Raw genomic sequence first — 16,871 nt, 5'->3', positions numbered from 1 at the left:
TTAAGACACAAAGCTACACAATGGTTGCCAGTTCAAAGGGAGATGTCAGCGCTACAGCTGGCATCTCCAAAACAATGGACACCCTTTAGTTCAGCTAAAGCTGTCAGTCCGGGGGAGACTGTGGAGTTTGTTTCCGGACACATGGTGGAGGAAATGCTACATCTGAAAGGAGGAATGCATCATATCATGGTTCTAAAATAAATAAACCGTTTCATTACTTATCACTGATGAATAAAAATTAACTGCTGATCATTTAAAAGACTTAAATCTGTTTTTCGCAGTATGTACTATTCCAAACATAGTCTTTTATTTAAGTTGCAGATAGGATGTTAAAATGAATGCTTTTCAGGATGTGCTGCAAAGGAAAAAGAAGACTGACAGTTCTGTACTGACTGCTGCTGGTCTATAATACTTATAAACATTTTGACATTTCTGAAATAAACTTTCCCGTCTGTAAAAATATACTTTATAAATAATTTTCCAGTTACACAGAAGTGCTATGAGAAAAAAAACAAAGTGTGTCTATATATTTTCTTGAATCATCTTTAAACTCTTCAAAAGACTAATTGATTTCTTTAAACTTCAAATATTTAATATTTTCATTACGTAATCACGACCACAGCCCTTTTTCAGAAGAAAAACTCTTTTATCTGCTTTTTAAGAATTACATTTAAAACCAAATGAGAAAAAGTGTTTAGTGATTATGCTTCAAAGCTGAACCTGCCAAAAGCGCAGGACAGTGAAAGTAGTTTAATTTTAGCAATGAGTTCACTTAAAAGAGCCACGTCTTTCAAATGTGATACACAGATTTGAGCACAGGACCAAGGAAATTGGAGGAAATTAACAAACATGCAACTCTTCACAGCAGATGCTCGGGGTTCTTTGCAATGAAACTACACAAGTTAAATTTGCAATGTTGTTATCCTGTAATTTGCAAAATGACAAAATGCTAGTCTGATGCACTAAGCACCTTCAATTGCAGCTCATTAACTCAGTCAGGGGGAACCATTTTACAGGCATGGAGAAAAACTATTAGAATACTTCTATTAAATGGAAGAATAAATATCCGGTTGAAGCACAATGTGTCTTCATTTTGGCCCAAATGTGATATATGCCGTTGCCATGGTAATGTGGCGATTGCTACAGCCCTCCTCCCAGCTGTTGGTGGGTTTTGTGTGCAGGAGGGCGAGGGTAAAAAGAAAGAGGGAGACTGTGTGTTTGTGTGCGTGCACACATGCATTGATGCCGCCTCCGTGCTGTGTTCCCCTTTCAGCCCTCAGAATAGTGTCTCTACTAATCCGTGAAAGTTGCGGCGCTCTGAACTAGTGGCCAAGGCTTTTCCCACTGAACCAAGGCCCAGGGTCTGCGCTCGACTTCACACTTGATTGGTCCCTCCTGCGGCAGACCTCTCCTCCCCACTAGGCGTGGGCCAGTCCCCCTCGCCGGTTTCCCCAGGCACTGCTGAGTCGCCTCTCCCCACCTTAATTACCAGTGCTTGAGTCGCGGACTCACCAACAAACCATTAAAGTCTGGCCAGCCTAACCTCACAAGCCCTCACACATCCAACACTTAGCACCTTCCTGGTGCTGAAGATCAGCATCAACTCCACTGAGCACCTGTTTGTGCCTGGGATGCTCCGTAGCACTCTGAACTCGCCTGCTGTTGGTGCAGGCCGGTATAAAGAGCAGAAATTGGTAGCGGTGCTGTTGTCCTGCTCCTCCTTCAGTGGAGGTGATGTTTTTATTTGACCTGCATTGAGAAGATGAGACGTGCCTATCTCCTTGTTCTGTTCTATTAAAAGAACTCAGAGTTCTTTGATAAATGACCCCTTCAAGCCTGCACTGAGCTTTGGGAATAACCTGTGTTGATGTGTAAACAACTCGGAACCGACCCTGCACTTCCTTTTTCAAACTTTGTACATGTTTTCAGAAAGTGACATAAATGTGGAGCTGTGATCCTATTCCATAGTGTAAATTTAGAACTAGAATAAGCCAATTTTCTATTTTGGTGTGCCTACTAAGTTTAAGACTGCTGCAGAAATAGTCAGGCCATATGGGAGTGAACAGGTGAAATGCAATGACCTGGCAAATGGTCCAGAAAATGATGAGAGTCGAGTACACGTCAGAAGGCACTGGGTGTGCTGGCACAAACTTTACCCAGGATGTGGATCAGACAAACACCCAGCACTCGTTAGTTTATTGCTCTCTTATTAGGAACATTTTTTGCCTTGCACGGATTGGCAGAGTCCCGCTAGCCACCCTCTTCACATGGCCCGGGCTCTGTCAGGACTGATCAAAAGACGTTTCTTCACATCTCCAGACGCCAGGGAAAAAGAAGAAGAAAAGAGGGAGAGAAGAAAAGAGCCAGAAGGGGGCATACTGCTCTCTCTTTACTCTGGTCTTTTGGTGAATGAGGACTTTTCACAATACCCTCTCCCTTCTCTTTTTTCTTTTCTCATTCTTTCACTGGCAAAAAAAGAGAGAAAGAAATAGCATTTCCCAACGCGTTTGCGCCAAATTGTTCTTGCCATATCAAAAACAATTATCCTCAGGTTAAGAATGTGCCTGCAGAATTACAACCGTTCCAGGGGGAGAAAGCAGTCTTCACAAATTTGACTGGCTTCCAGGCAGCCAAGACCCCCTCGAAGTGGTAATGAAAAGTGTAACTTTAGCCTCCCAGCTGTACGTCTCAATCCATAATCCTTCCCCAAAAACCTCACCGTAGAGCCGCCTACCACTCCCATGGCGTTCCCAGCCTTTGCCGGGCTGGGCCTGCACTGATTTATGTGGCAGTCCTGAGTCATACTCTCAACCTGAAAAGGATTTGCTCTCCTATATTTACAGGGGTAGTCAGGCCGGCTCTCTTGAAATACAGAAAGCCCTGTCTCCGGGCCTCAGTCCCCATGGTTTTCTCCCCTTCTCTGCCTCAGTAACAAGGACATCTGGGACCTTACAAGAATCAGCCGAGACTCCAGTGTTTTTATGATGGAGTCTTTCTGCAGAGGAGAGGTGAGTTTCTCTGTGTGTATCTCTTTGTTTGTGCCAGAGGTATCTGCAATAGATTACAGTAGCAGTGTTAGGCCTAACCCCAGCAATATCCAGCTAAGGGTTGGTGATTTGGCCTGCGACTTGACAACAGACCCAGAAACCTAAAAAAAAAAAAAAAACGGAACATGTTCTTGTAGTAACAGTGTGTTTATTGACATTTACTTGCTTACATCGCCAATGTGTTATAAATATGTTTTTTTAAAACAAGTACAATACAATTTTAGTAAACCAGTTGTTCTGTGAAACAGATAATTGAAATAATTTCTAGTCAATAATTCTAAAAAATTGAGAAAAAGCATGAAAATCTATGAATCAATGAATTTTCAGAGTTTTTACAAACATAACTGCAAAGCAGATATCTCTGACTTTTTTTTTATTTCCAAAGAAGGCACAACTAGCACTACTTACCTTTAAAGCTTGACTAAAGTTCTGGTTAAACTGAAGTGTTGACATGTTGGTAGCGGTATGATTGTGCATGGTGGTGGTCCACTCTACCGCCATGGATCCATCCCTGTAAAGAAAACAAGCCAAGGTGACCTCTAGACTCCTGGGTTTGCACATCCTGTGGTCGGCTGTCTATGTAGAGCACAGCGGGTGGTTGAAGCAGCCTCTAAGAAAGGGATAACTTCATCTCATTTATATATATCAGTGCACATGTGTGTGCGCATGCAGGATGTGAATGCACATGAATGTATTGTATGTGTGTGCCTTTGTGTGACAGCCTTGTGGTAAATGCTAAGCACCATTTGGCACCTTCTGTGCAGGAAAATGAAAGCATCAATGCTTAGGACATGCACAGTGCATGCCTGAAATGATCCACGTTTTTGCACCTGACATCTTGGTTAAAGGCCCAAATTAAGAACTTTTGCCCCTGCAAATTTTCAGATGAAATTGCTCCTACCATCTCCTGACAAGAATCTGAAAGAAATGCGTCATGACCTGAGAAAGACTTCTCAGCCAATGTAAACGCAGACAAAATGGCTGCTGTTGCTAAGCTAACACAGAGGAAGGAAGATGGAGCTGATGCTCATGCTGCTGCACAAAGACATCAAATGAGAGGTTAACTCTTTATGACTTTCGAGCAAGAAGCATGCCGAGGTGTCAAATTTTGTCCATTTTGTGTTGGCAACTAACTATTACTGTCGTCTACAGTATTTCACGTGTGCGGTAACGTGACTGACCCACACATCCTTGCAAGTCAAGGCTACGCCAGAACTCAGCGCTCACGTAATTTAGCTTTCCCAGCATGACGTAGTTTACAAATTTGCACAATGTAGAGAACAATAGAGTAAATAAAATAACGGCACACTCTTCAAATGACTTTAGTTTTCGGAAAAGAGTGACTACATAAATATTTTCCGCTCAGATTCTAAGTTTCGAGACGAGCAAATGTGACAGCCTCATACGTAAGTCTGTTTGAGTCTTTTCAGTTAAAAGCCTTCCAAGTTCGACACGAGGAAGCCTTTGGAATTTCTTTTTTATCCTTCGTTTCTTTCAGTGCAATGGACTAACTTTGGAAAATCATGTAAGAGATAGTTTTCTTTGAGATTCAAAGGGTAAGATTGGTAAGTTTTTTTTTCTTCCCCCAGCAAAGTTTCCCTGCTGATCAGTTTTTTTAAGTTGCGTTGAAGTGAATACATTCTGGATGTTTTACAGTAATAATGTAGTTGAGAATGTAAAAACGAAAAAAAGAGAAAAAGATGGAATAATAATGCATCAAAATGCAATGTTATTTTCTCTTTTTTGAATAAAACAGAATAATTTTACTTTTAAAATACCCGCCATTTTTACGTAAATGTTCAAATACAATTTTTTCATTAAACATTTAATTAAATACTAAATTTGCTTAAATAAAACAACTGATCAACTCTATTTTCATCAAAAAGAAAATATTTATTGTTACGACTTTGACCACAGTTGACCTACTGATGTAAATACAATTCAAAAGATTGTTAAGGAATAAAACATTTGTGTTGTCAGGATATCTAACAGTCCTGATGAGTAGGAGGGACACTGCTGACAGTTCAATGTCCTCTCTACAGACAAACATACAAAAAAACAGATGGCGGCCTTTTATTTCTGAAACTCAGAGAAGTTTCACACTTGGAGACTTGGAGTGTCTTAGAAAAACATTTGATTTGAGTGAGAGGCTTTGATCAAAAACTGGGATTCTTATTTATCATTGCATATTATTTGATTAGGATGAGAGCTTTTTATTCCCGACAATGTCCCTTGAAGAAATAAAAAAAAGGACTTGAAATAAGGGAATCTCGCCAATTAGATACAACCTTGAAAGAGCGCTCTGATGGATTTCCGTGTCTTTTGAAGCCGCACACGAAGTTCTGCAAATGTTAAAAACAATGCAAAGGAAATACAAAGAGATGCATTACCAGATGGCTTTGCAACAAATAGCTAAACTAACAAAAAAGTACGACGAAAGTAATTACTTTTTCATTGTTTTAGCTTATTCTGTTTGTCTGACATAAGCTAAAAACTTTAATAATTCTAAAACAAGTCGCTGTGCTTTGTTGAATTTTAGATCAGATACATAATGTCCTTTAGCTGTTCTTTTAATAAATTATATTCATTCGCTCAAGGATATTTTTTTTGAAAGAATAATTTTTACGATAAAATTTAGACATCCTTCATTTTTATTTATTACAAAATATAGCTTCTTACACATTTTATAAAAAGGGAGATGAAATATGTATTTTTTCAATTGTTGCTTTACATTTATTCGTTGCCATTTTCAAAAGAAATGACATTTTATTTTTTATTTTCAAATTGGCAAAAATGTGGCTAAATTACAACAATGACAAATTAATTATTTTTGTATTACTTTAATTTCACTGTAATAATAATGAATACAGCGACGCTGTAAGTTTTTTGTTTTTTTTTTAAATAAGAGATGTTTTAGTTTTATCGGCATTTTAAAAATCAACCAGAATTCTTTATTTTTCTAACGTAATCTTTATATATATTCGAAATTTTGATTTTGTAAAAACTCAACCAAAAAACAATACAAGAGAAAAAAACGCAATTATTATATCCACTGCACCTGATACAGTAAGCCGTTTAATGGTTCGGGTTTTTAATTTGTCACGTTTTTCTCAATCGCAGTTTATTTTTTCGTATGCTGCTTAATTTTGTTTTCTTTGAAAAAAATATTCTATTGATTTTCTGAAGTGACAATCCTACATATACCTATGATGATTATGAAGATGAAAGTGATGGAAAGGACTATGATCTCAGCACAGTGTCTCTTTAAGGACATGGATTTAAAAAAAATGAGGAACCCTCTTATATAACAGACCTCATTTTCCTTCTGTTGAGTTAAAGTTATTCACCTAAAAGTTCTGGTAACATATCTCTTTGAATGTACCTTAATTTAGCCCAGCCATAATTCTGGTGTACAAAAGACACATGTCAGAGTCACACCGCTGATGAGAAATAAATAGGGAAAGGGGTTCTGTGGATGTTCTTCAAAGGAGCTCCAATTTCACACCGTCAAATAAAAGCACCCTTATAGGCACATGAGTGATAATCCTGCTTTTTGGACTTAAAGCTTTTTCTTTGACATAGTTACATTTCAGTCATTCTGATATATTTATTAATATTATTTTGGGTGGAGATTTAAAGAATGCGGACAATGTGTTTTTGTGGCTCAGAGGATAGTTTTGTTCACATTTAGGTATATTTAGAGGACTTCTTGCTTTATAGTAAATCGGATCATTTACTTCCTGTAAAATTTGCTTTTAACATATGACACATCTCAGCTTTCTGACCTTAACAGTGCTTTGCATACCTCTAGGTTGCTACCATAGGCACAAGAAACAAACACATGATGTAGGACACATATGCATGTTGCTGTATGAGAATATGTCGACTGGAAAGCCTTTGATATAAGTCTGAAGTCAAGATTTTGTAACTAATGGAGAAAAAAAAACTTTAGAAGATGCTGAGAGTGTCCAAAACTTCCTCTTTCTTTTTGAATGATAAAACCATCTAGTTTTAAGCCTTTAGAATATCAAATGCAATTATATCATCAAGTAGTATTATTTCTTGTTTTAAATTTACTCACTTACACTTGATGTTCTCATAATTAAGACTTGACCTGCATTATGTAACCAGGAAGTTGACTGCCAACATCCTGCAGCTTGTTTTCTGTGACATCCCATTGATTGTCAGCCCCAATGCGTCTGTATTAGTTTCCATGCACTCCTGACATGCACTCTGTAGTAGCAGAAGTGACAGCCCTTATCCCTCCTTTGTGGCCCCCCTTCATACTGAGACTCGGATTTTAGGGACGGACAGCTCAGGACAGGACAGCTCAGGACAGGACAACTGCATCAATGCTGACTGAGGCCTGAGCTACGTTTGCAGCAGAAGGCCACACTCTACTGAAACTTTCTTGGACTCGACAGTTTGTGCTTGAGAGAAACAGCTGATCCTTCTTATGCTACACAACTTGGTTTTTTGGCTTAGCAAAAGTGAGCAGAGTTACCTGAAGAGAGTGTGAGGTTTCGTCCAGATTAAAACGTTAAGAGTCCATGGACCAAAATCCTTATTTAGTGTTTTAAATGTTCCTAAATGTGGCAGACATGCAACAAAATCACCACAGTTTCAAAGTATTTGGTTAAATAATGAAAGAACATGATAATAAAAAATTCACACATTGTAAATAAGATGCTATTACCATCAAAATATGTAGGCCAGATTCTTTACAGCAAACAGAGAAGTTTCCTCCCAGGCAGCACCAGGAGGTGCTGTAAAGCAGTTAGCCTTTGATAGTACAGCAGCAGCAAAAACAAACATGGCTGACGATAGGGCCGCAGCCGACGGTGGAGCAGGCTGGTTCAGAAAGTCAATGTGAGATTAAGACTTGAATTTTTCGAGCCCGAAGCGTCAATATCAAACAAGATCCCCCTCCATGCCCAGGTACCCGGGGCTCGGAAAGGAAATGCACCCTGCCATGGTCTCGGCTCCCAGATTCTAAGGCTTGTTGAAAAAGTAGAGCGCCGATGTTAGCATGGTAGCTATGAAGCATTGAGCAATGCGAAGCACCCTGCAATGCGACATACTATAATCAATGCAAAGGTGGGTCTCTTTCTAAGTAGGCAATCTGAAAATGACTAGGCACCTATGCTGTTCAGTTTATGTCTATATTTTTTGCAAATTATAATTTTATGTGAAAAATGCCCACTTTAGTTAATTCTGTTTTGTGCTTGAAAAGAAAAAAATGTGCAGCACTATCTCTTAAGCAGGCAGCTCAAAGAAGTTTCAAACCATCTCAGTGCATCCATCTGTTCAACTAATCGCTACAAACTTTGGCTTTTAAGTGACAGCATGTGAAGAGAATGGGTTTTGTTCTGAAATAGCAAACTGATTGAGGCAGGAAACGGTCCCTTGAGTCTCAGATTAGGTTCTGCAGAAAGTGATAAACTAAAAGACAAAGTGAGGCGACCTGGTCCTCCTTCGTCCTCATCTGAAGTGCTAAACCTCACCCTGACTTTGTAACGCCTTGGCTTGTGAGTCACAACTGTGAAGATATAATGTTATTTAAACCCAATCTGTCACCAAATGGAGCGAAAGAAAAAAAATGCTTGCCAAGTGCACAAATCTAACATCACCACTTATGAGACACACACTCCCACGCAGACGGACACGCACACAATTTCCTATCTCTGCCATTATACGGGCAAAATCAGCAATTAATCATAAAAAAAGTTAATTTATGGAGTTGTCATTATCGCAATCACTTCCAAAGGTCAGGTTAGGGATAATTGACAGAAGCATCAACACTTATTATGACACAATTATGTAAAATAATTAGTTTCAAATGATAATAAAAAAATCTAAAAATATTTTAGTTAATTTGATAACATACTGTAATGAATAATTTCCCGCTGATAGATATACTGCCATCCCTCTTGGGTCTTAGCTGTTGCCTCAGTGCGTAACCCATTTCGCCTTTTAAACGAACCAAAAAGATTGCTAATTTTGACAGCTCAATTCACGGGTAACCCACCCTTAACAAGTCCGCCACCCTCTGCAGCAATATTGAAATTCCAAGTGACAGACAAGAAGCGACGGCATGGCGGTACCCTGATGGTGCCCAGGTGGTGCTTGTGGTTTCTGAAAATGCATGCTGCCACATGTCCATGATGGATGGATGGCGGCAATCCACAGATAAGTTACTTTTGACATTTTTGACTGCCATATTGGCAGTGGGACAATTACAGATTTTGTTTCTTTAAGTGGAACTAGCGGAGCGACAGAATGGTAAAATTTTCTCTGGTGAAAGATCTGAAGTTTCCTAATAAACATTTATTATTAGATGATTATGACCAATAATGATAATTAAAATTCCCAAAAGTTTGAATTTATGTGGTATGAAAAGCAATTTAAGAAGAATTTGCTAGAACTGTCACTAATATTTAAGGCCAAAGCATACAAATTTAAAGGGGGAAAAAAAAATAAAATAAAATAAAATAAAATATATATATATATATATATATATATATATATATATATATATTTATATATATATATATATATATATATATATATATATATATACAAGTTTTTGGTAAATTTGTATGAGTGACATTAATGTCTGCGTGGTTCATTGGCAATCAACATTTCAGGATTATATTTTAGCCTTTGGAGATGCTAAACAAAAAAGAAAAAAAATGAAAGTAGAAAACACAATGTTCAAAAATATATTTTTTACTTTTAATCCATGACTGAGATTTAATATTATTTCTAGAAAAGGTTTAATAACAGTTATAAAAAAATATTTGGAGATTTATTTTATTTTAAAAACTGACTGAGTTTTTTGTTGCAATAATATAAAAACTATTCTAACCTTGCGACCTCTTTATAGGAGGTTAAAGCATTGTGATGTGTTACTTTTTGTCACATTGATCAAGTAGGCAAGCCTCCAAAACAGAGGAAATGACCAACTTGAGAAAACTAAAGATACATCACTCTGGCTTCAAATTGAAACTGCTGAGAGGTGGTTTTTTTGCAACCACAAGCCATATTAAGTGCCACATCAACATGGCTGCTGGACTTGGAAGAAGAATAATAACAGAAAAGAAAAATATTATATTTTGCCAATTGAATTTGGCAAAGAATGCGGGCAGTGCATGTAGCGGTGGGCTGCTCTATAAAGACATCTGCTGATTGCACAGTTTGGGGAGGCCTGGTAGAGCAAAGCCTGGCAGGGAAAAGTGTAAAGAGATTGAGACCACGCGACAACTGCTGAAAGAACTCAGCACTCGGACGCTCACAGCCAGTTGCCTCGCACGTGAAGGTATGAAGTTGTAAAAGCGGTGAGTTGCCTCTTCTGTGTTTTACGCTACACGAGAACCTCGACAGCACAGTGGCAGAATAATTTTAGGCTCCCAAAATTCAAGTCGAGGGTTTTTCACTTGTTTTTGTTCAAGCCCGTGACCTGGCAGGTACACCAAATACCCAACATAAACTGGGTTGAATTATTCTGTGTCAATGCGAAGTGTTACCAAAAAAAAGTTGAAAAAGGTCTGCACTCTAATGGTGCAATTTTGAACACATTCCCCATGCAAGAATCGGATGTGCTGCATTCACCTTCCAAAGAATGGTGGCAAATCGATGTCTGTCTGGCCTAATAGGGACATACCTGTAGGTAGGTCTGACCACATGTATCCCAGCAGGGTGTAGAGTCAGCGCTTCGAGATGGAGACGGAGGCCTGCTTCTGGCGTCCCCAACACTGTTAATATCTTTCTCCTGTCACAGTGAGACCAACCCTGAGAGACACGAAACAAAGCCTTCAGAGCCTCTCACCCAACAGGACCTGATCCGTGTAAACAGGCAACGCCTACGCCCTTCTGCCACACTACTTTTGGATTCACTATTGAATCATTAATGCAACCGACACCCATGTGATTTGCTCAGCGACCTGTCATGCATGTTATGCTATGTTTCGTAGAATTGCAGCTCATCGCATGCACAAAAATGTGGTGGTAGTTGTAACACTTAAGTGGAAGTGGTTCAACAACATTTATAGAACTATTAAAAACAACCATACTACAGGTATATCTGTGAAATTGCAGCAGAGAAAAAGTTTAATAGAAAATGATCTTTTTTGAAACGTCTCTCTCGTTAGCTACACACTGGGCAAATAACTTACTTACAGGCTCGGAGGAGAAAACAGACGGATTGGAGAGTCAACTGTCTGTTCTTTCATCTTTTTTCTTTTATCACATGTCTATAAATATTGGCTGGAACAACCTTCTCTCAATGGGTTTCAGGTGTGTTTGTTCAGCGAGAGTGCTCATTACAATTGAGCTAGGAGTTATTTTGGAGTTCAAAATAATTTTTTTCTATTTTGCAATTTGGCAAAATTGAATACCTTTTCTCCGGAAACAACGAGATAAATGGCGCTGTTAGATTGTGCCTAACTCAAGCACAATCAGTTTTGAACTGACATGTTTACATTGAGCTTAGATTTCCTCAGGACATCTGAGGGCATCTGGTTCTGCCTCCGCTGTGCCACATGTGTCCCTCTGATCATGTTCACTCGATGTGTCGTATGTGTGTTTTCTCCACGTCTCCTTGCTCCCCCCTGACCTCTCACCCAGGCTCTCTCCCTTCTTCTTTGTTGTTCAGGTCAGAGTCCATGCACTCGCTCCTTGCAACCACATGGCCACGTTGTGGTATGCAGATACCCAGACACAGGTAAGTCTGGTTCAGGTGCACCCCACAGTGATCCTGACCCACTCTTCTTCACCCCACAGTTCTCAGGGCCCAGCAGGGTCCCAGCAGAGGTCACAAGAGGCCTCAGCATCCCAGGGATGAGACTCCAGACTTGCATGAAGAGGAGCGTTTGATGTAGCCCTGTCCTCAGCTATGTTACAATGCTAATATGGCTTTAATCAGCTCCAGCAGTTGCTACTTCCTTGTTGACAGGCCAAGGCAAACTCCACTGTCCATATAATATCTTACTGGTGACATTCAGTTTACGTGTCAGCCTGCAATGTTTGCTCTTTTTAAAGTAAGGTGTTACAACTTTAGAAAGAAGAATCACTGTTTACCAAGCTAATTAGCTGTGAAATGACAGAAGACAAGATCTGAATGAAAAAAAAAAAAGCTAACAGCACCATAAAGTCCACAGCATGTTTCCAAATACGTTATGCAAATATGTCTCCAAGTGCTAATACATGCCCATTATTACCAGCTGAGATGGCTGAGCTGCTATTGTTTTTCACTTTGTGAGTGTATGAGTGTTTGTGTGCCATCTAGAATACCTTAGCAGCTGTTTGTACGATGCCTTGTAAAAGTATTCAAACCCCTTGTATTTTACATATTGACAAGAAGTGGTATTTATTTGTATTTAGTCTCCCTAAATTAAATCTATTGCAGCTAATTGTAATAATATTTGATCTTACTATGAAAACATTTTGAAACATAGTGGTTGCAGCATCATGCTGTGCATAATGATTTCTTTAACAGGGGTGTGGAAGATGTTCAGAGTTGATAGAGGCTGCAAAGACGCATTAAAGCCAGAGGGGGAATGTTTGGATCAAACTATTTACAAGTTTTAGAATGGTCCAATCAAAGTACCGACCTAAATCTAAATCTGTGGAAGACTTAAAAGTTTGCATTTGTGGATGCTTGAGCTATTTGGCAAAGAAGCATGGGCAAAAGAAAACTATGAATCCTTTTAGTTTCACTTCACGGTTACACGTTACTTTGTGTTAGTCATCCCAATGAAATATGTCACATTTTATGTGAAGAAATCCAAGTTATATGAATAATGCAATACAGATTTTTTCAATATTGTGGAATTGTAGCACAATATTGTAAACAGTTAAATCTCACTAGTATACAAGTGAGATTTAACTGTGGCTGAAGTTTGAATACGTGTTTTTTATTGTAAGCGATAGCAGCTTGTGGGTTGGAGGGTCAACATGTACCAAATCATTTTGGACTAAGGTTTCTATTAGTCCCGTATCTGTCTTTTAGTAGATGGGATAATGACAGGCGGCATGGTCCACCAGGTACCGATGAGAGTGCCACCCTCTACTCCTAATCTGCCTCTCCAGTTTGCTCAAAGACAATTTAACGACTGGAAATTGCGCCCTGAGGAGTGACAGCTAAAACTGATATTAGAGTCGATGAGTGCACCTTGCTCCTAGTTCTTTTTTGGCACTCCCAAGTTGGTAGACCTTTCCTTAAAACGGCACCAAAGATAAAAAAGAGAGCTATCTCAGCTTGCTATGGCATACTAATACCCTGGACTCATTAAATTAATGGGGCCAGATTCCTCTTACAGAATGTGCTCTGATGCCCTTTGAGTTTGCCGGGGCTAGAGGGTGTGCAACACTTTGAAAAGCCCTGACCGGCATATTGAACATGCTTTAATAGAAACCTTTTGAGACTCCTGGTAGGATGCTCAGTAACTCTTTGCCTTTAAGTTCCCGCACATCTCTGAATGATCTCGTCAGATAGCCTCTCTATCCTCGGATTCAGGCCTGGAGAGGGGGAGGGGAACAGTTGGCGTTAAATGAGGCCAGAGGTGCCTGTATCTCAGCAGAGGCCATTCTTTCCTGGAGATGTGTATCTTTGAGACATAGTGCTGAGCAAGCTTTGAAGTGGAAAGGTGCTCTGTGTAAAAAGTGTGAAACAGGAGGCTTATAGTTCGGCCTCGTTTCCTTCACCGGCGAGAGCCTGGCTTTTCACTGGACAGTCCATCCAGGCTTGATTTAATTATTCCATTCATCCAACCACTGACAGGGTAGATTTAACCCCTCAAATGGCCATTAAAAATGTCACTGCGTATTTAATGGGAAGTCGCTATGAAGCACGCCATGATTTAGACAAGCTGCTGCAATTTAGAAAATTTATTTTAAGAGCCAGAGCAGACTATCAAGGAGTAAAGGGCAAAGAGAAGGCATTGTTTTATCAGCACTATAATAAAATGGCTGTGACTTAATATAATAGAAATGGAATATTAAAATGATTTTGCATATCTGCCCAACAGCAAAAAGATCACTTGATAAGAAAAGAAAGCTGGTGAACCTCCATTTGCATGACAAAAAAGCCTCTTAAGAGGGCTAATACATCACACTCATGTTATCACAATCCTAGAATCAGATATCTAGATAGAGAGTAATTAAAATTTTAAGATTTCATGATTGGAATCAATGAAGGTTTACGAATCTGTTCGAATTATATTGATAAAGCACAAAAGTAACAATCAGCTGAAACCAAGTGGCATTCTGCTGAGATGTAAGAACATTTTGATGTAACGATTATCTCTCGCTCGGTTCCTCTCTGTCATCTCGAACAACATGAAACAGAAAAAACATTCCTGTCGCGATGACACTTGGACACAGTTCTGAAGTAAGAAACAGGATTCATAGCAGCAGGCTGAAACACAGAGTAAAAGCAGTCAAGCGGCTGGCGTCTACAGCAGGATACTGACAGACAGATGCTACACATGAGCCAGACAATGAGGTTTTAACAGTTGAACACAGTTTGCCAAAACAGATCCCATCGAGCAAAATATGGCTGACTCAGGTGCACTGCGGAGCAAGCACATAATTTCTAAACTACTTCTCACTCCGTTTTTATGAATGTCTTTGCATGTGACAGACGGCACATCATGCCTCTTACGGAAATTGTCGTTGGGCAATTGTACGATTTACACAGTCGGATTTGGCAGTAATGATTTCATGGAGCCTTTGATTTTTACCTCGATCACCATGGTTGCAACATTGCTGGATATTGCTCCTCATTAGCCATTCCATAAGCAGAGAGCCATGCACTGTTGTAGCAACTGATAACTTACATGCCTCCCACTCTTAAAGTGTGCTGGTAATTTATTCTCTCCCCCAGCGCTCATCATCCTGATGCAACTCTCACACTGACAGGAATCCATCTCTGTGTACCTGGCAGCAAAGTGGGTGGGGGGAGACTCAAAATCAAAATGAAGACTTGTTGCTGAGAAACTCTAATAGCATTTCATTCCCAGCGGAATATTTTGAGAGGACCGAAAGCGGTTGGATTTTACGCGATTTACAGTATGAGCTACCATTCCAGCCAGTCCATAATTCTCGTTGAGTTTAAAATATTTCATGAGAGAAGGTGAAATCAGTTCAGTGTTTTTGATCCTTATATAAGCCACCATCATCTGCCAGATTTTTTTTCTTTCTCAGGGTATGGCTTAAGCACTTCAAAGTTAGGTACTACATAGAGAGCGTGATTCATTTGGCAGCTCGCATTGTCCAGACTCAAAAAAACCCAAAGCTGGCCAGAGACTTACTTCAGAGGAGAGAAAGAATTTGGCTTGAGCTTAAGGCCGCCCATCCCCATCAAGAGATGGGCGCTTTTTGTCATCTTATCGCAGCCTTAGCTCATTGCTGTGGTGACTATGTGCTTCACAGGTGGGAGCCTGCCTCTGTCAAATGAGCGAGTTCACTAAGGACGGGATTTGGCGCTGTTATTTTTCTATTAGAGGAGAATTATGCTAAGCCTTCAGAGGCCATCTTTGTGTTGCTATGGCAGCCCATATTTCCTACCGGGTTGCGACCTTGAATGACTACAGTGCAAAGCCAAGAGGGCCAAAAACCCTTTGAGGATTAGAAGCAGTGCCTCATAGTTATGCAAAACACCTCTGATATGATTGAACTTTGAATGGATGAATGACAAAGTTTATTGAGATTGCCTCTCCTTTCTTCTGATCATTGTCACTTGATTATTTTCCATCACTTGGCTTTGAATGCAGGTTCTTAAATGAGTGTTCTAGACAAATATTAGATTTTTCATGTCCAACATCTTCATGTATTCAGTGGTTGAAATGTTTGTCATAATAACAATAAAAATAATAATTTACCAAATCATTGCCATTTTAGGTCTTAAACACTCCCCATTTTGCAGGCATCTCTACTAAAGTGCATATTTATTTAAGGGTCATTGAAATATATATAAACAAACAGCTCCACAGCGCCCCCTTGTAATTAAAAAAAAATAAAAGCTTACTTGTCAGCTTGCTTAAACTTAGTGGTGGGACATTTAGGACACAGATGTGCATTTTTATGTGCATACATAATTCTCTTGAAGCTGTATCCTCCAAACAAACATTAATAAGTCATGTTGGTTTAAAATTATTGTGATTCAAACTGATGCATGAGCTGATAAAACATTTTAAGATTTTATAAAGTTATTTCATTTTCAGGAATGAGTTTATATTTAATCATTCGACCAAAATGTGTTTAAAAATGATTCAAACACATCACAGAAATGTTCCAGTAATAATAAATCGTCCTTAAAAATAACTCTCTTGCAGCTATTTCCTGCCACAAATAAAATGTCAGCCATTTTGAGTTAAATTTAACACAATTCATCATGATCACTTTCTTAAAATTAGTGCACATGCATACTTTTTTAAAAATGATTTTTCTCTGCTTTGAGCAAGAATTTGAGCTTTACAGTGGATTTTGGATATTTTCATGTCAGACCCTCTGTCTGCAAGTTCTGTCCTTTTTTGTAGTACCCAGTCACTTCTAGCATACAGGCAAATGCACATATCAGAGGGTAGAAGTGAAAATATTTCACTAAAACTCCTTTTATGCTTGTGCTATTTTTATTTAAAATTTATTTTCATTAACTGTGTAGGCTGCTTCTGAAATTTACACGTTGAGGAATAGATTCAATTCCAGGTAGCATGAAACAAAACCCTTTACAAATCCAACTTTAATTCAAGGGGAAAGAAATTGGGTAACCTGATGCATGAAAACTCTCCTGTGGTCATGTACTGCAACAAACAGGAAGTCAGC

At 39.1% G+C, this 16,871-nt stretch overlaps 1 long non-coding RNA gene across 1 annotated transcript in view; it reads left to right on the top strand.

Annotated features, from left to right (window-relative positions):
• Positions 1-2,735: 2,735 nt before the first annotated feature.
• The window catches only part of LOC122837078, a 31,621-nt gene continuing 17,485 nt past the window's right edge, over positions 2,736-16,871 (top strand). The window contains exons 1-2 of the long non-coding RNA XR_006371684.1: positions 2,736-3,008; positions 11,701-11,769. This is a non-coding gene — a long non-coding RNA (uncharacterized LOC122837078). The remainder of the gene's footprint in view (positions 3,009-11,700; positions 11,770-16,871) is intronic.

Source organism: Gambusia affinis, linkage group LG09, assembly GCF_019740435.1.
Source record: "Gambusia affinis linkage group LG09, SWU_Gaff_1.0, whole genome shotgun sequence".
Taxonomy (NCBI): Eukaryota; Metazoa; Chordata; class Actinopteri; order Cyprinodontiformes; family Poeciliidae; genus Gambusia; species Gambusia affinis.
Note: the sequence above shows the minus strand (reverse complement) of the source record. Positions and strands in the feature narration are given on the sequence as shown.